This window comes from Haemaphysalis longicornis, unplaced genomic scaffold (assembly GCF_048455015.1).
Source record: "Haemaphysalis longicornis isolate Haplotype H1 unplaced genomic scaffold, Haemaphysalis longicornis Haplotype H1 scaffold_2, whole genome shotgun sequence".
NCBI lineage: Eukaryota > Metazoa > Arthropoda > Arachnida > Ixodida > Ixodidae > Haemaphysalis > Haemaphysalis longicornis.
In genome coordinates this window covers 63,384,935-63,410,315 of record NW_027526295.1, presented here as the reverse complement: position 1 = coordinate 63,410,315, position 25,381 = coordinate 63,384,935, and positions in this window count along the sequence as shown.

Below are 25,381 nucleotides of genomic sequence, written 5' to 3'. Positions count from 1 at the left end.
CAGCCCGGGCCATATTTGTGTGAATTCCTTCGTCGGTAACAGTTCACTGAACCGCCGCTTAGAATAACATCCACTCGGCGGCTCAAAATGAGCAATTTGCTGCTCTCGTTGCTATAGCAACGGCAAAGTAGCGATTTATTCAGTCTGTGGTATGCTGGAAGCGGCAGTTCTGGTTCTCCTAAGTCTTGTGTCGCAACAATTTGACTGCACGGAGATCATGAGCAGCGTAATAAATCTCCTCATTTTGAGAATAGGACGTTCTCCGGTGCGTTGGTTTTCTTAAGAGATAGGCTGCACTTTTCTTGACTTTACGCAATTCGCTAGACTTGTAGCCACCAACAGTAGCGTGTATGTCGTTATCTCTGTCAACAAGGATGTCGGAGGAGTGGGTTTTTATTATCTCCTGTATTTCTGCTCGTTTATCGACTGAAACGATGCAATGAACGTTCGAATGGTATCTGCATACCAGGTGATCAACTTCGACATTTCCCTCGAAAGTTTCTTGCTTCAGAAAACAACTACTGGATTCGACGTAAAACAAAGTCCGCGTTGTGCCAGTTAGTGACTGCATAGTGTTACAGTACCAATGGTTATTGGGAGCAAAAAATTATGAACAAGTCTTTTCTCAAAGTTTTCATGATGAACATGCGATGTAGCCACTACTCCATACGCTTTAGTGTGCTACAACGACTACTTGTGTAGGTGAGTCTCTTGACCACCAGCTGCTGGCAAAATCATAAGGAACAAAGCACTGATTAAACACGTTGCCATTTGCCTTAGACCGACAGGAGCACTTTCAAACCTTCTCTGCAGATAAATAACCTCAACACAAAGCAACTGTCGCTAACAAGAGTGCACTAACAACCAAATTTGGAATATGAGTTTTAACGCTCAGAGGCTGCACAGTTGATGACGCGCGCCGTAGTAGAGCGCTCCGACGTAATTTAGACCAGCTGGGGATCTTAAATGCCGCTTTTCTGATGGAGGCGAAAAGCGAAAATGCCCGTGTGTTTGAGATTTCGGAACAACAAAAGTGAGCGCCAAACTAAAAGCCCATTCCGAAAGGTGTTCGCAGCCACGGTAAACTTCAGGACGACGGTGCCGCCTGGACGCGTGGTATAAAAGAAAAGAATAGTGGCTTACCAACTAAAAAGGCCCCGTAGGGTGTCTTAATTCCTGCCTTTACGATCCTCTGCTGTTACCACGGGCAACCAAGTTAGTTGCATGCTTCTTTACAAAAGGATCGATTCAATTTCGTGTTTTAGACGGCATGCCTGATGGACCATTGGCCATTCGTTGTATTGACATAGCGGCTTTCTCGATGGCACTACGGCGAATTGCGGATACCGGCATTGATTTTAGTATTTACAAGCACTTAGACACTTAGAGATACTTGTTTCTCAGCGAGCCCGTTCATTACCGTAGCAAAAACTTTAAAGGCACTAACCGACTTAAACGCGCTCCCGTTTATGTCGTTTTGCGCTCCCTCCACCCGCGTCCATTAGAAACTGTATGTCTTTACGTATACAACTTTGCAGCTGGAAATATGGCTGATTGTTTTGCAATTGCTCTTATATGCTCCATTTTTTGTAACTCCGAGTCAAACTGTGGTTGACAACACAATGTCGACTTTTAAACAGTTGATAGATTACATTTTACGGGTATAAGAAGGAACGAATATAATTCGCGAGTAGCTATAACAAGTTTGAAAGTTTTAACGCGGTGCTGGAGCACGCATGTGGAGACGGAAAATCAGAGTGAAACGCACTAAATATCCTCTCGGCTAGCTTGGGACCTAATTAAAATGCAGAGCGAGGTTGTGGGCGCGGCTGACGTTCTGTCTTTTTTACATGATGCTAATCCTCCCCGCACCCGCGCCTGAGTTCTTTATTCTCAACACACTTCCATGCCACTAACAAACATAAATAAAGGCCAGCCGAAAGAAAAAAAAAAGCTGCGGAATATCTGGGAATTGCCTACAAGTGGGTAATATTCTTGAGCCGCTTTTGCGTTTCAATTAGCCCACTTTTTATCGTCATATGAATGAACAACAATTCAAGCAAGGAAAAGTCTTCGTCGCCGTTTTTTTACATTCGTCAGTGAATCCCGTGACGAGCGCGATTACATGAACATTAAAATTAGTTTTGAAATCGGGAACGCTACGGGACAACATATGGGTCGTAAGTCAATGCTGCGATTCGAAGCGGAGCATTACGGCCAACCATTTTGGAGATCAAAGCGTTGTTCAAAATGTAAAAAAGCAGCTGTTGTTGATTGGCTTGGAGGGTGATAGAGTGGGAGCAGAGTTTAATATCCTGCTCAATTAAATATACACGACCAAGATATACAATTCGCTTAGTGGAGGTAACTGATAATAGCGAGTTTTAGCTGACCGTATTTCACGGTATGCTCCGCTCCGATAGCAAGCGGGAGCGCCACTGCGCAGGCGTGGCGCGCTTTGCCGCGAACGGCATTGGCTCCGGTTGCGCCGAGCGCGCTGCCGATAGCGGAGCGTACCGTCGAAAACGGTCAGCTAAAACTCTCTATTGTGCGTGTGTACAGTCACAAACATTTACAGCAAAGATGCAGTTGTCTCCTCTGCTGTTCATGATCTACACCGTAGGACTGCGTAGAACCTGGAGGACCTATGAGAGCGCAGGTGCTTGTTTCACTGCAAATGTCGTCGATAGACGACAGCCGCCTGCCGCCCCTGCCACGTAACTCAATCTCTGCTCTTTGCTCCCATCCTTCACGTTCTTCCCCATCCCTGTTTACTCCCCTCAAGATGAACTGAATAAAGGCCTGTTTAATGTAATGCATTTGCTGTGGTTATTTCCAGAGGTCTTCGACCCCTACGATCGTACTTTTGGCCAACCGTCCGCGGTGCAGCGTCGTATAAACAGCGGTTACGCCAACCACTTGCGCCCAAGTCTTTATCGGCTACTGAAGTGTGAATGTCACATCATTCAACAAGTTGGCAAAAAGCTCCGGAAGGAGAGTGCTGAGCATTCCTCTAATCCTTGTGCGTCACTCGTTACTCTGGTCAGGAAGAAGGATGGTACATGGCGGCTCTGTGTTGAATTGGTATTTAAACAAAGTTACCGTAAGAGACGTGTACCCGCCTCGCAGAATTCGTGACACGTTGGATTGCCTCCATGGTGCGAAGCATTTCTCTTCCATCTATCTTTGATTTTGATTGATTGTGGGGTTTAACGCGCCGACGCAACGCAGGCGATGAGGCGCGCCGTAGTGGAGGGCTCCGGATTAATTTTGACCACCTGGGGATCTTTATCGTGCGCCGAAATCTCGTACACACGGGCGTTTTTGCTTTTCGCCTCCATCAGAAAAGCGGCCGCCGCGGCCCTTCCATCTATCTTCGCACTGGGCACTGGCAGACTGCTGTTGAGAACACGAGCGAAAAAAAAACGGCTTTCTACTTTTTTAACTCCTTATGGCCTTTACTAGTTTGAAGTAATTTTTTAGGGGTTACACAAAGCGCCAGCCATATGCGAGTGGATGATGGACTCCTTAAGGCCATCTGCACTTAAATTTCACGTCGACCAAATTTATTTTGAATGTACAATATGCACCACCAAATCAGCTGGGACACGAGTGGTAGCCCCGTGAAACTCCTCGTTATCAAGTCAGAAGAGTTTAAAAATGCTCCACCGCAGACCACACTGCACCTGCCGGTGGATCGCGTAAACAGCCATGACACGCCTGTGACCCTCCAGCCGACGGGGGCTTCTTCCTTAGCCAGCCACGCAACTGGAGAACCGGTCGAGCTCTGCTTCGAGCGCTTCACCCGTAGAGTTAATGCTGAAATCGGGGGGAGTTAATGCAGAAATCGGGGGAAGCAGTCAGTAGCTACTGACTGCTTCCCCCGATTTCTGCCCCGTGCGCGCAGGCTTGCTCTCGAGCTGCCGACCGTCCGGCCGCTCGCTGGACGGCTGCAACGTCACTTGAATGACCGCGCTCTTCTCGATTTCGGTTTAGAAATCGACAATTTTTGCTGACCGCTTGAGGGTCCACGCGCGTATTTCCGCTGTTGTACTTTGCATCCTGCTTTCTTTTTCAACGGACTATACGGAATTAGTGTTTTCAAGAGGTCGAAATTTTGAGTGGAGTTGGCCTTTTTACGGCATGGATTGAAACGGTCTCCCTGTAGGTGTTACTTCGATTATGCAATTGTGTTTTTCGCCACATCCAAAAGCCATCTACACCTTATTTCGACCTCCCTTCATGTTTTTCGGTTTCCCGGCTTATCGCGTGAATTCCAAGAACTGTCGATTTCGACTTCGTGAGATCACTATTCCCGTCCTGCTGTCGACGCTGCGGGAGTCTGCCCCTATCCAGATTTCACTGGAGTTTTCTTCTTTCTCTCTCCCGATAAGGTTCTCAATGTAAAGGATTTCTATAAACCTGGCTCGGTCAAAACGTCTGCAGTTATGATAGCCTCTGCTCTTTTTTCGCGGCTTCACTAGGAATTTTTCGACCGTTTCCCTGCTACTCATTCACGTCTTCACAAAAACACCCACGCGGGACATTTCGACGCGCCGGCTCCCACTGAAGTCCGTACATACGCTAATGGCGACTGCGTAGGAGCTCTTTTGGTCCATCTACAATACAATTAGGGCGGAGTGATCGTCTCCGCATGTCATCTTCTCTCGCCAACAGAACGCAACTCTTCTGTTACTGAGCGTGAATGTCTTGCACTCCTATGCGCCGTAGGACAACTCATTCCCTATCTGTACCGGAGGCCATTATCGGTTGTCACGGATCACCATGTGGTGAGCTGCTTGTCCTCCATAAAGGACCCCACGGGTCGGTTGCGGCAAGGACTTTGACCTTACAAGAGTACTGTTCTATTGTTTTACAAGTCAGGCCGCCTGAATCAAAATTCCGACCCCTTCTCTCAGCATCCCAACAACCTGTCTGGTCTCTCGGACCTTGACTACGGTACTTGCGTCGGACCTTATCGATTTTCTTCAAACCGGAGATGAACACCACCGCGACTCCTCCGTGCCAGAGATAATAGATAATCCTGACTCCTCTCTAGCCCTCGACTCCTCTCCAAGCCTGTATACGTGCTATACTACAGAACTGGTTGCCCTACCGCCGCAACTTTCGTCTTGACAGCCCTGCTTCGCTCTTAGAAACCGCGGTTGTCTTGGGGATTCACCTGAAGCATCTTGAGAAGTGCTCGGGTGCGGTCTTGTCAGCAGCCTTGGTTGTGATGGGGTTCATAGTCCTGGCTATTGGGGCAATTGAGATCGAGTGCGATGTTCCAGTGGTATGCGTTGACACTGGTTCTACGTGTCTCGAAGTTCGTAGACAAGGCAGCAGTAGGTGGGAGCCTGTGGATGTCAGCTTGAGTACTTCGATTTGGTTACATTATGATCATCGCGGAGTTCCTCCCAGGTGATATGGATCCCCACATGACAAAATCTGGCAGTGGAAGTTGTAAAGGGGAAGAGGGGGGGGGCGTAGGGCTAATTCAATTAGCATCAAAACTTGAATTTGGCTTTTTTGAGAGGCAAATATGCGGTTTCGTATGAGATGCGGCTAGCAAGTATTGCTTGAATAAGTCTCGCAAAGCCGCTTTGATTGAGCTCTTTCGATGATCTAATGAGGCGCGTGATTTATGATGTGTCCACATTAAGTGTTGTTTAGTGGAGAGAGAGAGAAAAAAAAACTTTATTTGAGCCCCATGGGGCTAGTCTGGGTGGCGGGTGGCCGGCGGTGGTAACCGGCCGGTGACCATTGCAGCTCGCTGGATGATTTTAACCTGAACCTCACGGTCCGAGCTGCACAACGCCTTCGCCCAGTGCTCTCCGTCTGTGAAAGGGGAGAATTGGTTTTGGGGGCACTGCCACATTCGGTGGTCTTGGGTATCGAGGGACCCGCAGTCGGGGCACAAAGGGGTGGGGTACAAAGGAGGGTAGAAAAGGTGGAGTCGATATTGGCAGGGGAGTGCGTGTGTCTGGGTAAGTTACCATAGGCGTTCCTCTTCATTGGAGAAGGTCGGAGCGGCTGGGGGTAGTTGGCGGCGGTAGAGGTGGTAGTGCGAGGTTATGTTGTGGAAGGCAACAAGTCTGTCGCGGGCTGATAGGGTTCCGTGGAAGTGCTCAAGGCCATGACCAGCTCGGACGGTGAGCTCTCGAGTGGCCCTGTGTGCTGCCTCGTTCCCCCCACAACCGTATGGGCCGGACTCGATACCAGCTCGAAGTGGTGGGAGAATTTTGAAGAATTTTGCGGGCCAAAGGCGAGAATGCCTGCGCCGCTCGATTGAACTGGCCGCCCACGGACGAGGGCAGCAGGGTTGTTAAGGAAGGGAGGGTCATGCAGCGTTAATTCCAAATCTGGTAGGCATCGCCGTTTACGGCTTTGCTTGCGTTTTTTAGCACTGCACGGCGGATAGTTGAGGGGCGCTCGTGAGGCCAAGGACAGCGATGTCGGTCGGTTGTGTTAATGGCTTCTTGCAGGGCGCTTTATTGTTCATCAACTGAACCTGCGGTGGTCCTTTTATATTCCGAGCAAACATAGCGCTTGTGGTGTGTGAGGCCTACCAGATTCCACCAGATTCTAATGGCTTCTTGCAGGGCGCTTTATTGTTCATCAACTGAACCTGCGGTGGTCCTTTTATATTCCGAGCAAACATAGCGCTTGTGGTGTGTGAGGCCTACCAGATTCCACCAGATTCTAATGGCTTCTTGCAGTGCGCTTTATTGTTCATCAACTGAACCTGCGGTGGTCCTTTTATATTCCGAGCAAACATAGCGCTTGTGGTGTGTGAGGCCTACCAGATTCCACCAGATTCTAATGGCTTCTTGCAGGGCGCTTTATTGTTCATCAACTGAACCTGCGGTGGTCCTTTTATATTCCGAGCAAACATAGCGCTTGTGGTGTGTGAGGCCTACCAGATTCCACCAGATTCTAATGGCTTCTTGCAGGGCGCTTTATTGTTCATCAACTGAACCTGCGGTGGTCCTTTTATATTCCGAGCAAACATAGCGCTTGTGGTGTGTGAGGCCTACCAGATTCCACCAGATTCTAATGGCTTCTTGCAGGGCGCTTTATTGTTCATCAACTGAACCTGCGGTGGTCCTTTTATATTCCGAGCAAACATAGCGCTTGTGGTGTGTGAGGCCTACCAGATTCCACCAGATTCTAATGGCTTCTTGCAGGGCGCTTTATTGTTCATCAACTGAACCTGCGGTGGTCCTTTTATATTCCGAGCAAACATAGCGCTTGTGGTGTGTGAGGCCTACCAGATTCCACCAGATTCTAATGGCTTCTTGCAGGGCGCTTTATTGTTCATCAACTGAACCTGCGGTGGTCCTTTTATATTCCGAGCAAACATAGCGCTTGTGGTGTGTGAGGCCTACCAGATTCCACCAGATTCTAATGGCTTCTTGCAGGGCGCTTTATTGTTCATCAACTGAACCTGCGGTGGTCCTTTTATATTCCGAGCAAACATAGCGCTTGTGGTGTGTGAGCTTACTGGACTAAGCACTTAGTCTTTTCGCTGCAAGAGGGCGCCTTGTGAAGATAATTGAGCGCGGAAGCCAAACATGATGTAGGGTATAGCAGGTAGTGGTTTTTGATGTGCACTGTGAGTTTTTTTGTGAACCGAGTGATCATATAACTAGGCGGTGCACGTTGTTCGAAAAATACGAAAAAGATTTTCGACGGTGACTGGATTGCCTGTTCAGAAATATATGTCAGTTAAGCATGAGTTTCTCTTGCGGGGGTCGATAATTAGTGTTTCAGCAATGATTGAAGTATTTATGCAATATTTGAACCTTCCCCGTGTACAACGTAAGTATGAGAAGTAGGTGAAGTAAAGACAATAAACGTTTACTTTAATCTACACAGAGGCGTGGGCTCCTTATTTGAGGACTCCTTGATGTTTTCCCTCTGCAAGAGCTCTGTTCACCAGCCGAAGGTTGTCTTGGACGGCGGAGATCGACAGCGCGTTCTACCACTGCTCACAAAAGGATGTATGTATTGGCTCCAGTTAGGGTTCACTCTGCAAACCCATGTAACACGGTAGATCGTCCCCGTCTCCTCGCAGAAGCGACGGACCTGGGAGTATAGGTTGTGGCGACGAGGCTAGATTTTGTCGGGTGCGGGAGAATATTTTTTTTTTAATCGACGGATGATTTTTCTGGCCTGCGTAATGCTCGGCGTAACGGTAGATGAAGCCTTAGCGGGTAATTGTCATATAACTCGTTTTAGGTGTACTGAAAAACGACAATCGCAGTCCTTTCCTCTAACCATAATTCCTTCGTAGACGGCCATTTATTGACAGCACACTGGAATATCGTAACGTTTACGATTTAACTGTGAAAAAACTAATTGTGAACACGAATGAAAATCGGCGCAATAATTATGTCGTTAAAGGAGCCATGAGTAGAAAATACAATTTCGTGTAATTTGAAAGAACTAGGATACCGTATCTCACTCAGCTCCATTACAGCCCCAAAAGATGTTTTTTAACAAAAAAAACAAGTATTTAAAAACTTTCAAATTTTGCGCCACAGTGACATGTTATAAGCAAGAATGACGTCATACGGGCCAACAATAAAACATAATTTTCAGTACCTTAAGTGCACGTTAGCATTTAAGTGATGCGGTCAAATGGGACTAGAGGCCCCATTAAAGACGTCCAGTCGTGTGTCGTCGCGACAGGTCAATTAGGCGGCCGCCAATCGCACAAACAAGGTTCCGTGACGTCATAGAAAAGTTGCGGGAAATTGGCTAGGGGGTCGCGACTGCTTCACACGTTTTCTTTAATATCTCCGTTATTTGTTCGAAGATTGCGATGATATTGGTATTATTGATATCGGGACTAATTAAGTCTTTCTAATAAACCCAACTTGTATTTTGTCTTCATGGCTCCTTTAAGCCGCAAGTTTCAGTTGATTTTTCTCGAGACACCTACATTAGATTTAGAGCTACAGAGCATCCGCGAAGAACAGGAGACGAAAATGTTTTTCTGTTAAGCCGATGCGTACACGCGGCAGACTCCACCGCAGGATGATAGCAATATGAAGCGCTGTAAAACATGTTTGTACTACAGTAAAGCCCGCTTATATCGAACACGGATATATTGAATTATTGCCTATATCAAACCCTTGCATAATTCTGGTAGAAATTACATGCATTTAAAAATTTTTATATCGAACGCGATTTTGCTCACAATGGATATATGGAACTCTCCCGCGCGGGATTTTTCGCTCTCCTTAGGCATGCGGTAGGCTTTCCCGCCATACATCGGCAACGCGCTGTGCTCCAAGAAGCAGGCTACACTCACGAAGTTCTTCCGCCCCAATAAATTAATATTTTCTTTCAGAGAAAGTGCCGTATCAATAGGGAACTGCAGGGACGTAAGAGCTCAGCGTTAGCTCGTGACTCCGTCGGCAAGATTTCTCTCATGTAAGTATTTTTTGCTTCACTTTCTAGATCAATTTTTTGTTATATCGAACTATTTTACAATCCTTGCGCTTTTCGATATAAGCGAGATTTACTGTATCAGTTACCTGATTATTCTATATACTAACAGGAATTTTTTCGGTCCAAATTTAGTTGTTTGCAGTCCTAAAAATAAAATAAACCTGGGCATGAATTCCATATTCAAAGATCCATGAAATTCAAGAATCCTTGAATATCTAAGATATCCAAAAATCCATGAAAATTTATATACATATTACGCGGTGGTTTTTTAGGCACAGAAGTAATAAAAGTCTTGATTTGATTACCCCTTACGCCACATCAAGAATGTGCTCCCAGCACTGGCTTCTATCTGCCCGATAGCAGCTTGTCGATGGCGACTGAGTCATATACAGCTAGTGAATCAGTCCGGCGGACTTTTCCGTATCTAAAAAACGCGCCTCAAACAGTTATATTCCCTCCCTTTTCCTTAAAGTTGTAGCGGCTTGCAGGCTGCTATATGGGTTGCGAAGTACGCGTTTCGTCAGAAAACGCGATGGATATGCGACTTCGTTGAACAAAAACGTTGGCGCAGCTTGCACCAGTGGTGCAATGCTGGAGAAACAGCGCAGTTGGGGGTCGACCTAGCTTCTTCCTATTTTGATAAGTTTTACTAGGTTTGGCGACGCTTTGCCAAGTTTCGTTAGGTTCGCGATGCTCTTGCTGTAGGCTAGGCTAAGTGCTGAGGGGCGAGGCCAAGTTTAGGCAGAATTTGCATATCCGTACGGGTCGGTACACCACGCTGGCTGTGGATCGCAGCGGGGAAGAAGCTAGGCGGACCCCCAGCTCCGCTGTTTCTCCAGCCTTGTAGCACTCGTGAAAGCCGCCCGATTTTTGCGTTTTAGTATAAATGGTATAGTACGGAGTGCGCGTACAGATATGCCCATTCGAGCAGGCGCGAAAGCTGGCTTTCCTGTTATAATTCCCTATCTGCAGGGGTGCGCCCTTGACAGGTGGTGCAGTGTTTTTCTTGGCACTTTTGTTGCTAACGCCTCCGGAGCAAGGTGAAGCATCAACAGCTCCGCAGTTATAAATATAAGCCCCTTTATTATGAGAAAGATGGTTAAAACGCGAAGCTTTGCCTGTTCAACTTGAGTGAAAGTCAAAGTCTAAATGCTTCGACCGTGTCGGAACAGCCCAACCGGATAGACGTCCCCTTCGTAACTCGAGGGACCCAGGGTCGATTCCTACCACCGGACCCGCCCCCGTGGCTCAGTGGCTAAGGCGTTGTGCTGCCGAGCACGAGGTCGCGGGTTCGATTCCTGGCCGCTGCGGCCGCTTTTCTGATGGAGGCGAAAAGCAAAAACGCCCGTGTGTACGATATTTCAGCGCACATTTAAGATGCCCAGGTGGTCAAAATTAATCCGGAGCCCTCCACTACGGCGCGCCTCATCACCTGCGTTGCGTCGGCGCGTTAAACCCTACAATCAATCAATCAATCCATCAATCAATCAATCAATCAATCGATCAATCAATCAATCAATCGATCAATCAATCGATTCCGACCACGGGAAGCGTTTTCTTCTTTTGAGGCGCTTTATCTGCCTTTGTGCAAACCGATCATCACCATGTGCCATGCCATTGTGCAGAAACTTTCCTGCTGAGCGTTTTCGAGCACGGTCGCCACCAGTGAAGCGAAAGAAGCTTAGCTCTAAAAAATGGGCAAAGAACATGCTTGTTATTTCAGACGATGAAAATGTTCTTACAGTGTACTGACGGGAGTACTTCATCGAACAAGCTTTCACGATGAGACGGAGCTTTCGTGCGGCGTGATGGACTTCTTTCGTAACAAGAAGACAGATCTACGAAGTCGTTTTGATGCCATGTTTGCCTGCAAACGTTTGACCAACTTCGAAAGTGACATATAGAACACTGTTTGACTACCTCAGCGTACATGAATCTGAGGTTTTCTGAAGAACCCGCCACGTGCATAAAATCAATTGTAATCGATATCAACCGTTTTCAAGCTGCTCACGCGCCATGCCGTCTTTGATCAATACTTTTTGGAGGTTACCAGAAACGCCCGTGTTCACATAGTTCAGCGTGAACACGCCAACGCCAACTTTGTCTTGCAACTGTTAAATAGAAAAGCCGCCATTAAATATATTGATTGACCGAAATATTAAAAAAATGTAATTGATCCTTCTTTCACGGGAAGTGGTAAAACACAAAGGTGAAATGTGCCTTCACAGAAGTATTTGAATGTTTAGCGTGCATCGATATGAACCTGCACATCGCTCTTTATATTTCGTCGGTATGGCACCGTTAGACGCATCAACCTTGTATTACACGCGCCGGAGCATTGCGTAAATACGCTTGAAACCCCAGGCGCTAGCAAACCGTGCCAACGAAGCGGAACGGGTTGTCAGCGAATCGTTTCGGGAAGTCACACTACATTTCAACGAAAGGAGCATGCTTTGCGGGTCGGCAGCAATCTTGTGGGTGTCTTGGTGAGCGACGTCCTGCTGGCGGGTCGCTTAATCAAAGGTGCGACCACAGTGGTCCTGCTCCGTGGCGTGTACGCCAGACGGTTGCGTTGCGACGAGTTGAGCTAGTGGAATGCGGCGGCGGCGTTCCATAAGCTGAGCGGCGTTCCACATAGGCGACGGAAGGATAAACACAGCAGCTTCAGCTGGTACACGCTGCCGTACCGAGGCGCCAACTATCGGCATTTATTAGCGTCATGACGCACCATTTCGCTTCACCTCTCCTGGACGGCAGCACCATCTGAATGGAGAATTTGAGAGGAAGGACATAAGGCGCGTTCGTACAGCTACACTGGCTTGACTTCATGGATCAGTCGGTAGAGCGTTTCGCACCTCCCGTTGCGGCTAAGGTGATCGTGGGATCGAAACCTACCGCCGCCGCACCAATGGAACTTTTTCTGGTGACGTCATTTCCGTGACGGGTATGAAGTCGGTGAGGTCTGTACCCCGGCATAAAACACGTTCGTGTTAAAAAAGATCGTCCATCCGGTGTGATTTTTGCGGCCATCCTTCGACCCGGAGTGGCCTGGGCCTCGCTAAGCCTTGCGAGGGCTTCGGCGCTACACAGCCACCTCTGACGAGGAGACGGCCCGGTACACCGGCTGCGCATACAGCGACACCGGGGAAGCGTGCTGCCTCCGACCATCGCATCGGCGACATGTAGGTCGAAGTCGATGGTGAGTCAATTTCACCAGAAGAATTCGAAAGCGACGCGGAATGGCTGTCCAGCCACCGCCAGCGCAACAGCCGAGCGATCAGCAAGCTATGCCTAACGACAGAACAACCAGCTCGCGACGGCAGGAGGTCATCGACACCCGCCACGAAACTCTCCACGAAGCGCTCGCGCAACTCGCAGCCGCCACGTGCTCCGCAGCTGCCGAAAGAAGATATTAAGATCATTCTGAGGCCACGCGACGGGCTGAACGTTAAAAAGCTGAGCGACGCTCAGATCAGAGACGCAGTTTTCGCCGCGGCAAGAGTTACACGAGATGAAGCGGAAGAAGACATTCTTCGATCGAACCCTACGAAGAACATCGTCATAATCAGCACGCCGACCATGGCGAATGCCGAGAAGTACAACAGCATCAGAAAACTGCGAGTAGGCGATTCTGTCTACGAAACCGTCGCATACGCAGCTGCACCAGAAGATACGGTCAAAGGGGTCATTCACCGCATCCCTTCATACGACACGGCGGAGGACATCACTCGAAGTCTGGTGTATAAGAAAAACCCCACGATATTACAAGCCAGAAGAATGGGCAATACCAACTCGGTCGTCATAATATTCGAAGGGAAACGGGTTCCCCACTTCGTCTACTACAGAGGAGCGGAGTACAGGTGTCTACTCCACAAGAAGAAACACGAAGTGTGCGACTCGTGCGGCAAACTGGGTCACCGATCCGATGTGTGTCCAGCACCAGAAGACAAAATCTGCAAGGGGTGTGGCGAGCGAAACCCTGGCGAGGACCACCCGTGCGACCCGAAATGTGCCTTGTGTGGTAAAGACCACCCAACCGGCGACAAGACCTGCCGACAACGCTTCAGAACGCCTTTCCTTCTCAAACAAAGGCAGTGGGAAAAGCTAAAAAGACAACAACGACAGCAGCAAGAGCAAAGTCCATGCAATAATCACCAAAGATCTTCTAGTCTCCACCAGGAAGACGACGGCACAGGGAAAAGGCGCACGGGAATTCTCCGCACCACGGAAGATTACCGAGACCGATCTGAAGGTACACAAGGCCACTTCAAAGACTCTGAGGAGGATGGGAAGAGGAGTCGCTCCAGTTCCTTTCCTCGCCTGCCCAACAAGAGTGACGGACCGCATGCACCGTCAACAGGGGGACGACACCGCTCCCGGTACAAGTCTCGGCGGCCACCTGCAGGTGGCGGGGAAAGACGAGAGTCCGGCTCCAGATCCCGGAACTCCCGAGGGAACGGAGACAACGCAGCCCCGTCGCCCACGGCAGGGTCTCGAGGCGAAGTCAACGGCAATACGGTGAGCTGGGCAGAGACGGTCTCCCGTTCGAAAGCTCCGTTAAGTGTAAAAAGCGATGGTCAGGGACCCACCAGAGGTCAAGACAAAAACGGCAAAATAGAACAAGAACTTACGCGAATACGACAGATGTTAGAACAGGTTACGCGCGAAAATATAGCCTTGAAGGAGGAAATAGCCCGCTTAAAGCATACCCACGCTGACAAAGCGGTTGAACAAAAACAGCTGGAACAGGCGTCCACTAGCGAGCTAAAAAATCAGGTAGAAATGGATACGACCACTGAACTAGAGAGACCAAACCCCCCACCATTAAAGAAAAAAAAGGAGCAGAACGAGAAGCTTCGAGCTACCCCAGCCAAACAATCCCCATTAGAGGATTTAGAAAGCAGAATAGAAAATAGAATAGACAGTACATTGGAGGCATTCGGCAAGAAATTTGAAAACATGTTCTCGATGTTCGCCCAGGACATTAACAACCAAATAGCAGGTTTGCACGCCAGAATCACGGCATTAGAAATGGGGCCACTGCACCCGCCGCCTCAAGCTACCACGAGCGTGGGGCCTATTAAAGTGGCCAAACCCTACGCCCGACCCACGACGTTTGACAACCCAAAAACCAGCAGATCAGACACTCCCAACCGGAATGGGTCGGAGTAGCAGCGATGATAAATACGTGGTGTGGCAGTGGAATTGCCGCGGGTTTCGCCGCAAGAGGGCAAACCTGCAACAATTCCTGAACACCAAGAAAAACAGAGAAGCACCGGACGTGTTTGCATTACCGGAAGCGGGATGCCGAGCAAAATTATCCGGCTACAAATCGTTTTACGGCAGCACCATGGGGGAGGGCGATACTGAACCGCCTGTTTGCACGATGATTAAGAGAAACCTACCGGCAATCAGGCACGATACTGGAGTGACGACCGTAGACCACGTCCTTATCGAAATTTTTCCGACTAAAAAGAGGGGAGAGGGTAGTCTTTTTGTGCTTAAGGTGTATAGCAGCCCAAAAAAGAAACATAGATTCGCCAGACTTTTCCGTCAAGCATTAGACATCGCCAAAAAGCACGCGCTAATTATAGTTGGCGATTTTAACGCGCCCCACGCGGCGTGGGGTTACGCGAAGGAAATACCGAAGGGCAGACAATTATGGATCGATGCGCAACAAGAACGTTTGACCCTTATTACAGACCCTGCCTTTCCCACGCGCATTGGCAACAGCGTCAGCGCAGATACCACGCCGGACCTGACTTTTTTGAAAAACGTGCCCGTTGCGCACTGGAACAATACGCAGGAAAGTATGGGCAGCGACCACTACATCGTTTCTACGAACCTAAATGCGGGACCGTCGAAACCTGGGGGGAAAAAAATAAGAATAACGAAATGGGATGCGTTCCGGGCCCTTCGACACACCGAACTAGGAACGGGTGACGATGTAAGGGAAATTGCTGACATAGACGAATGGACGGCACTACTCCGGGAACACGTAGAAGGCTCCACGGAGACCGTTCCGGAGGAAGCCGAACTTCAATGTGCAGATGCCAAGCTCCTACACATGTGGGAAGCCAAATCCAGCCTACAGAAACGTTTGAATAAACAGAAATACAACAGGTCCCTAAGGAGGCGAATCGCGCGACTGGATAGAGACATCGAAGACTATGCGAATCAGCTCTCGCATCAGCACTGGAATGAGGCCTGCGAGTGTATGGACCTTCAAATGGGGTTGTCGCAAACTTGGAACATCTTACGCAGCCTCATTGACCCAGGCAAGAGTAAAACAACACAACGACAAAACATGGGCCGGCTAGTGCACGAGCACAAAGGTACGGAGGCCGAAATAATTACGGAGATCAAGGACAGGTACGTTGGGACGAACCCTAAGATTCAACTCAAAGACTACGCGGGAATTGGCAACCCAAAATTAGACCGCCCCATCACCACGTTCGAGGTTCGCGCTGCAATACACGACTTACGCACTAAATCCGCACCTGGTCCGGACGGCGTAACGCATAAAATGATTCGAAATCTAGACGACGCATCTATCGAGGCACTAACCAAATTCATGAACGATTGTTGGGAGACTGGCCAGATACCACACCAATGGAAAACGGCTAAAATAGTCATCATTCCGAAGCCTGGGAAAAAGCTACACCTCGAAAACCTCAGGCCTATATCTCTAACTTCTTGTTTGGGTAAGCTTCTCGAGCATGTGGTGTTAAACAAAATAAATGTCTACATGGAGGATAACGACCTGTACCCCCACACCATGATAGGTTTCCGTGCGAAATTATCGACCCAGGACGTCATGTTACGAATCAAACATCAGATAATCGACGGCGAAGGCTGCTCCTCGCTTGACACCAGGGTGATTCTCGGTCTTGATCTCACCAAGGCGTTCGACAACGTCCGCCACGAGGCGATTCTCGAGGGCCTCGAGAGACTGGGGACCGGAAAACGAGTTTACAATTACATTAGAAATTTTCTTTCTGACAGAACGGCATCCCTAGTAATTGGAAACATCGAATCGAGCCAATTTGAGATGGGAAGCCATGGGACGCCATGAGGATCGGTACTTTCACCGTTTCTATTTAACGCCGCTATGATGGGGCTACCCGACAAACTAAACAATATAGCCACTCTAAATCACAGCCTCTACGCCGACGATGTGACCCTCTGGGTCGCCGGTGGCAGCGACGGACATGTGCAAGGCACGTTACAGAGCGGAATAGATGCGATAATCGATTACGTCCGCCCTAGAGGCCTCGAGTGCTCCCCCAAAAAATCCGAACTCTTGATTTACACACCCACTAGCAGAGGACGCAAACGGGACCCTGCCACACCGAACATCGAGCTCTACGCGGGCAGCCAACTCATTCCCACAGTGGCCAGTATCCGAGTGCTTAGCCTAAAAATTCAAGATAATGGCCACAATAAGGAAACCATTAAACAATTAGAGAAAAGCACGCAACTAACTATGCGATTGATTTCACGGGTGGCAAACAGACACAGAGGCATGAAAGAAGAAAGCCTAATGCGACTCATTCAGTCCTTCGTGATAAGCAAAATTGCGTATGTGACTCCCTTTCTCAATTTCAAAGTGGACGAGAAAATAAAAATCAACGGTCTAATCAAAAAGTCGTTCAAACAAGCGATCGGCCTTCCTTTCAGCACTGCAAATGATCGTTTTGAAGCGTTGGGCATTCACAACACGCTCGACGAATTGGTGGAGGCCCAGAGAACGGCCCATTACGGAAGACTATCCCAGAGCCAAACCGGAAGACACATTCTTCGCTCGTTAGGAATAGCATACGAAACACAGGCGGGCCCGACAGAGGAGATCCCCCCGGAATGGCGGGCGCACCTCTACATTCCCCCATTACCAAAAAACATGAATCCTATCCACAACGTCGAGCGCAGGCGGGAACGAGCACGCGCGCTAGACAAACGATTTGAGCGATCTGAGGACGTGGTCTACGTTGACGCAGCCGAATATCGTGCCCGCGACGCCATGACGGTAGCGATAGTCGATTATCAGGGACAATTACTCACGGCCGCATCGCTCGCTACGGTGCGACCTACGGAAGGTGAGGAGGTGGCCATTGCCATGGCCATATCCAACACCAGCGCAAAAATAATTGTTAGCGATTCGAAATCGGCCGTCAGAAACTTTGCAAAAGGTAGGGTATCGCCTCGAACCACGAGTATACTCGCGAAAGCGAAAAACGTAAGAAAAATTCAAATAACTTGGACGCCAGCACACTCGGGTCTGACAGGAAACGAGAGGGCCCACGACGCCGCCCGAGGTTTAATCAGCCAGGCAGACGTCGACCCCACCTCACCCCAACTCGTCAGATCTGAAAGGGATCGCATGGTGTCGTACAGAGAAATCATAGATCATTACAGATTGGCAAGATGGAAGTATCCCGCCGCGCACCGCAGCCTCACTAAACGGGACTCGGTATGGTGGAGGCAGCTACAAACGAACACGTTTCGAAACCCGGTTGCGCTCAGTCGCTGCTATCCCGAAATATACTCAGGAGATTGTAAAATATGCACGGGTCGGGCGGACCTCTACCACATGTTATGGTCGTGCCCCGCAAGACAGAATCAAAATGCTGCAGCGAAGGCTAGAAGCGACTCGCTTACTGTAACGAACATGGAGCAATGGGAGACCGCTTTGCTCAGCCCCGATCCGGAAGTGCAACTTCGGGGCGTCCGGATGGCCGAGGCCGCCGCCAGAGTCCAAGGGCTTCTGGCTGACGACTAAGGAAGAGGGGAGGACGACGAGTGATAGACGCCACCTTCTCATTCGTCCCTTTCCTTTTTAATCCCATCACGGGCAAAATAAAAGTTTCTACTACTACTATCCGGTGTGGAGAAGGTACCGACTAAAGTACATTACGCATAACCACTGCGTTAGAACCGAAGCGCATGTTCTCATTTTCAGAATCAAAGCAGCGTAGTACACCCATTTTCGAGTAAATTCGCGAAACCTGATTTGTGAAGTCTGTTTTGCGAAGCCTAGCTTCATAACGAAGCCTCTTGTTAGAAAGCTTCTTTGTGAAGCCTTGAATAATTTTTGCTCAATAACTCGCTTACGCAAAGGTTCATGCCGAGCAAAGGCAGGAGGCTAAGAAATAACGCGTCGGTCAGGCGTTAGGCTTCACTCCATGTTTTGATGTCCGCCGCCATACCACATATTTAGAGTAATTGCGTACGACGTTGCTGGGCACATTTTAAGGCTCAACTGGATGATTAGGGACAGTTAGGGCTACAGAAAGGATGGTAGACCTAATCCAATGTCGCGTGCTGGTATCTCACTGACAAATGTAGTCACTTACCCATTAGTGAGCTTTAGCACAACGTCCCCGTCTTAACGCATACTGTTTAAAAGTTGTGATTTACCGTCATCACCCCGACTTAGCGACGTGAAGGCGTACTGGCACACCGTTCGCGTTCGGTACATTCCGTCAAACGGACGCCGTAATACAAGTATCGACATCTGACGAATTAGTGTCATAGCAAATGACAACGAACTTTGTTTCTCCTAGCTTTTCGCTTTTGTTCAAGGTTAATTCGTTTAAACAAGTGTCCAAAAACATGCACTTTCACATGAGGATGGCGCACTTGCCACTTGTTTCCCTCCAAATAATGAGAATATAATGTTCTAGAAGAAGCAAGACACCAGTTATTTGAAAAGTCGAAAATAAATATGTAAGAGATGCCTGCCTGATTCAGGGCACTAGAGATTGCTGCAGTTACAGTCTTTCTTCCAAAAACGCCATTTTACGCGTAGCTAGCGTAACAGAGGGGGAATCTCACACTCTCCTTCACGCCCCGACATCATGGCCCTCACGACACAGGACCTTATGGCCTATGACATCATGGCTTTGCAAAAATCCCGGGAGTTTTTGTTTTCTTTTGAAGAAAACAAAATTGAGGTCTTAAAAAATTGTGGCTCTACATTTACATGTGGTTCCGTGCGTGGCAAGATTTCCTGTCTCCGTGACTTGATGGCCCGCATATCAAGGTTTCCTGAGCCTCACTTTCATGCGTCAGCCTGGTTAGCACATGTAGTAACATCTACGGGGCAATGGAATCTTGCAAACTAAACAACACCCTGTGCGCAAACTACCAAATGGTGCAAAACAATGCAAACAACCCCACTTGCTAGGCCGCGGTACTACCCTCAAAGGGAAAGTTTTTTACACTGCCTTCTTTATATGCTCCAGCGAAACCCTCTCAACGACGCTGCACCGATTATTTCTACACAAATCTTTACTCAAGTCTATCGGTCATTTTTTGCCACAGGTTTTTACCGGTTTTTGTTGCCTCATATTGCCACAGGGCCCCAAAAGAGCGAAAAGTTGCATCTAAAAGGGGGCGTTGAGTTTTAAGTAAAGGAAAAAGAAGTAGGGAAAAGAAGTAAAGGATACAAGCGGCTTCACGAGCTACACAATACTGTAGATGACAATCGCAGAAAAAACGTCCTACGATGTCTTGTTCACAGGAGCATGCATCCACTGGTGAATACCGGGAGGATGGCCTGGACGGTGCCCTGAGTCCCCCTTGCGCGACGTTTGGGTTGGTTGGAGCTCTGAACATGCGCCGAGGAGGTTGTTCAATGTCGCTTCCTCAGCGGAAGCAGGAACGTGTGTTCTGCTATTTACCAGAACACACGTAATGGTGGTAGGGGGGGGGGGTCCCATTGTTCGGAGGTGCTTGATCATTCATAATGCGGTTTGGATGCTTTTGTTGTGGTTTCCTTAAACGTATTTTGAGCTCTATGCTGCATACCTGCTAGCCTGGCGCATGCGCTCGACATCTTAGGCCTTGGCGCCTTATTTGCCCACGGAAATGGACCCGTTGGGGGTTAGAGGTATACAGCTTTGCTGTAACACCTCCTCAGTAATGGGCGCCTTAACCCTTTCGGCCCTGGTGGTGCCAATTGACGCCATCACATAAAAAAATTTCGTCTAGCGCATAGAGAACGAAACCAAACAAAATGGTGTGCCGTATGGTCATGATTGGCGTCGAATTTTTAGGAGTGTGTTCTACCCCCCGCTATACCGTTCTTGTGATCTCTGGAGTAGCGCAGGAATCGACGTACATTTGTTTGTCACTGTGGCAATTGTTACCCCTAGAAATAAAAAGAACTGGTTTATAATTACTTGACGTGAAATACCCAATTTTGAAATCTTTTCGGAGCACCCAGAACACCGGAATCCCAAGATTTCTAAGCAATACGAAGGGGAAGCTGAGGAGCTTTTTTGGTCCGTCTAGCGAAGGCAGCAGTTCAAGAGTTTGTCTTCATAATTTTCACAGGCACTTCGATGTTTAGACAGCTCTATATGAAGCTTCCAAGCGGAGCAAAACTTTTACTTGGCAAAATTCCCACTGAAGGTGCTATCGAAGTGATTCAGCAATGCTTACTGACACTGTGCAGACTTCTGGTTAAGGATTTTCTCCTGGCCTAGCCACCACTATATAGATTAAGCAGTACGGTATGTTCGCTTGTAAACAGTTGCTGTACGCCAGTACTTATACAGGCCTTGGCCCACTGTAAGTGCGGTTGTGCGTAGAAATTCCTATGTAATCTCCCAAGGAATTCGCGGCCGGTGGTATAATACTTGCTGCTTGAGAATGCCAGCCGAAACAACTGAACTGAAATCTCAGTAGGTAAACTGCATTTTCAAACGAGCGCAACGTCTTTTACTTCGCTTTGAAGTGAGCGCGAACCACGTGCAATCCACGTGTCAGCGCAAGCACCGTCGTCAATAGGACTAGGATGCTCCAACTATCCTCTTGTTTCTTGCTCCTACTATTGCTTACATACGGTTTGAGTAATGCTGTAGCGTATGGCAGGGGCTCTACTCTCCCCTTCATAGCTATGTCGCTGCTTCCCGTATTTGATTCCAGCCATGCATATTCACTCATTACACCCAATGGCAAATAATGCGAAAACAGGTCGGTCCTGGATAAAGCCGTCAATAACAAAAGCGAGCAGTTTGAAGAGAAAGAAGAGAGCGAGAGAGAGAAGGCTCTTTATTGAAAAAGTAGAGTGGTTCGCCGGCATACAGTCGCCTACATGCTTCTCTGCTGTGGGTTTTGGATAGAGGAAGAAAAGGCCCAAGAAAGAGCTGGGCAGGAATAAACTTTTATTTTTGCCTTTTGCGTGCGTGAAAGCCGTGATGAATTATCTCTGAAATAAGTATAGCGGATGAAATAGCACAACCAATTACGTGGGTGACGATATACTCGTAGAAGGACGGGTCGAACGATGCTTTGTTCATTTTAGGGTGCCGCGAAGTGATCACCGATTGCGGGTCTACCTCAGTGCGATCCGAAATGGTTTGGAAGGGTGCTCTGCTTAGTCCCGACTCCTCCACAGCCAACAGCAGCCGTCGGTGCTGGTGCCTGCAAAAAAGCGGTACTCTTAAAGACATTTGGCTAAAGACAATTTTCTAAAAGATAATTTCGGTGCTACAGCCGTACGGGCCGCTGCTGGTCGTTATTCTGTCACATCTCAAAGCAGCACACCATTTGCAGCATGATAATCCTGCGAGAATGATTTGCCCATGCTCATTCCAGCGTCAGAAAGCCCTCCTAGGGAACCTTTCCAATGCGTGATTTCTGTGCCTTCCGTTACATGTTGGCGGGAAGGGTAACGATCTTTTGGCACAGAGTTCGATTTTCTTGCACAGCGATCGTTTTCCGGGGCTACCGGAGCACCTTAAAGCGCGTACTCATCGGCAATTTGAAGTTCGTGCGTGCTCACCGTTTTCATCAAATTTGTGTGGCGGACGGATCAGGAAGAGCAGACGCATCTTTACATCATCTCAATCCAATCTGCCCAATGGAAGATACTTGTGCAATCGCCTGTGCTCGTGTCACGTGCGGCGATGGATGCGCGACACTATACCTTGTGTGTTGCGTAGGGCATGCTACATAACGCACAACTTTTTCTGGTGAATTGTCTGGTTAAAGTCAGCAGCATCCTATACGACCGTGAAAGACGTCGTCTCCTCAAAAAGGCATTAGATACTGTGAACAAAAATGTCGCGCTTCCTAATCAGGGGTGCTATTTTCAGAAGGCCCGAGATAGCGCGAAATTGGAAATGCGCGAGCTCAGGCGACGCCCCGTAACATGGTGCTAATATTTTGAGGCGGAGTTAAAATGTTTTATAAAAGCGATTCATTATTTTTGCTGTTTTCGAGGTGACGTAACCGGCCCAGGCCAGCGTGCTCCAAGGAGGCGCGGCCAGGACGTGGCGGCATTCTTTAGTGCTTTGTACCACTCCACTGTTGCACAGGTGGCTACTGGGGGAAGCAAATACAACTAGTTTACTTTGCTGCGCTTTTACTTTATTTATGTCTATTTCACTACAAAGTGCAGTTATGCTTTGTTTCATGCGCTCATATGAGCTTTTTGTACGAAATATTTTGTCTTAAGAAGCAGTTTCTGCAGTCAGTGGCAGGCAGTGCAATCGCGTGACTATGACCGACTAGCAAAAAAAGAAAGCGGTTGATGGAAACGCGCCGCATTTAAAATAACTGCTGCTCGGTATTAAGTTATCGAAGCCATCCGCCTGCGTTCCGATACGACGAATTTTACTTCGATGTGCACTACCGCTACCACCCTGCGCAAATAGTGGACAAGCGTACACTTATAACGCTGTAATACCTGCGAGACACAAAACGAACAGAGGCCATCGATACTAACGAGGAGAAAGCGGATCCCCGGCGTCTTCTTCCCGCGATTAGCGCAGACGAATGCGAGGAACGACCACACCACTACTGATTTCTACACCTTTCTAGCGACCAGACCATATCCACGATGAATAGGTCATCAACGCACGCGTGCAGCGGTGCAGCAGCCCAACACTAGATGGCGGCGGTCGGCGTGAGTTCGACGACCAGGTGTCCAGTGTTGGTGTGCCGTGCTTGTGGTGAGGGTGACGAGTCCGTTGAACACTTGATCTTAAGCTGTGCAGGTCTCGGACACTGTGACAATATCCGCGAAAGTGGTCCGCCTCCGACCCTGCAGGAAGCACTCGGCTTCGGGGACGCCGACGGTGTGGTGGACGTGCGCGCTGTTGCGCGTACAAAGCGCCGCCTGGAACGCTGGTGTGCGACGGCAGCCCAGGGACGTTAATTGTACATTATCAGATTCTTCGTTATGTTATGCTTTTTTTTTCTTTTTTTTTTCTTGGTTTCTCGTATGTGGCTGAGTGTTAAGTGTTTCCTTTTGGTGTGTCATATGTTTGTGTCTCGTTCGGGCCGCGTTATTGTCGTTATGTTTGTCATGCATTTCTCTTGCTGTTTGTTCTGGCTAGCGTGTGCGCGGCACACCCACCCGATTCAAAGGGTACAGCCAAAATATCATCATCATCATCATTTCGAACGCCACCAACACTTTAGAAATTTTTGTGCAACCTCCTTGGGTAGAAGCTGCGGAAGACACGTCTGGCGCGCCGCCTAGAAAACGACGAGGTCAGGGAAACACGTCTACAGCAATCCAGTAATCTCCAGTAAGACTAAATGTCGACTGGTGGCGGTCGATGGTGCGGTCGCTACCTGCGCTACCGTGGAAGCTGCCCGTCGCCTAAAACCGCAGCGCACACAACACCTGCTTCTCGGCGGTCATAGCGCGAAAGACGCTCTGAAGACGTGGCATACGTGGATCGGTGACCCCATGAAATGCACAGTACTTTTTGAAACCCGAAAACGAGTCCAAAGTTCTAGTTTCGTTAAAGAAAAAGATCTGTCGGTCTAGATATTTGCCTGCAACGGCGAACATGAACAATAAACTAGGCCACAGGAGCGGCCACCACGAGCGTCACGAGTTCAACACGGTCGTGCAAAACCCCATTCACGAGTTCGTTCTGAGTTGCAGTGTCAATCTCGAGCCACCATATTCGTGGGCACGGCCTAACGACCGAAGCCCCACCCAACCATAACGTCGACTTCGTCGGTGCGGTAGCGTCGTAGTCACGAAGTCGCTTTCATTCGACGCACGTTAGCAGCAACAAAGACACTACCAAACAAACACGAAGTCTCCAGGTCACTGTGAGACAATGCTGCGAGGGTCGCGGGGATGCCCGGTCCGAACTGGAATTCACTCTGGTCTGAGCCAGTACGAGCGGCCAATACGACAATATTCCTACAGTAGCCGTCTTGATGCCCAGTGAAGCACAGTCGACGACAATTGACACGATCTTAACGTTTGAAACGCACTCGTCAATGCAAAAATACACTCTTGACTCGCTGAATTGGGGTGATTTCTGAAAAATGCTCACCGTTCCCACACACCCAAAGTGTAAAAAAGCCATATTTGACCGTCGGGAATATGGCGCGTTCCCTTCGCTACAGTAAACTCCTTTGCTTACTTGGTTTGGGCTTGAACAGGGCTGCACTAGGCCTGCCCTTAAGCCACGTAGCAAACATAATTCAGTGGAAGAACAGAACACCGTGAAAAATGGCCCTCCCCGCGCTGGGCGTGGTCTATAGCCAGGCTGGAGATTTGACAGATGTAGCCGGGCTATCTTCTTTATGCTAGGGAGTGAATACTGAAATTCGATTTCAGATACCGCTGCATGCGGATGTTATCAGAAGCCGTACTTTCTCAATGTAAGCGGTGCCAATATAGTGTGCAAAATATGCCAATCGCGCTTCTCCTGATTGCAGCGGTTTCGCTCGAGGTGTATCGGACGATTCACTATCACAACTTTCTTCACCCAAGCAGCTGGAAACTCGATCGAGAGTAGGCAGAACTGAGGCCTTCTGGAATAGCGCCCTAGTTAACGATAACACATTACCCAAACATCGGCTGGGTGATGTCTTGCATAAAAATACTTGTTGATTGTTTGGTAACGAAGCATTGGTATCCTCCGGCGTATTTGTGCGCCCT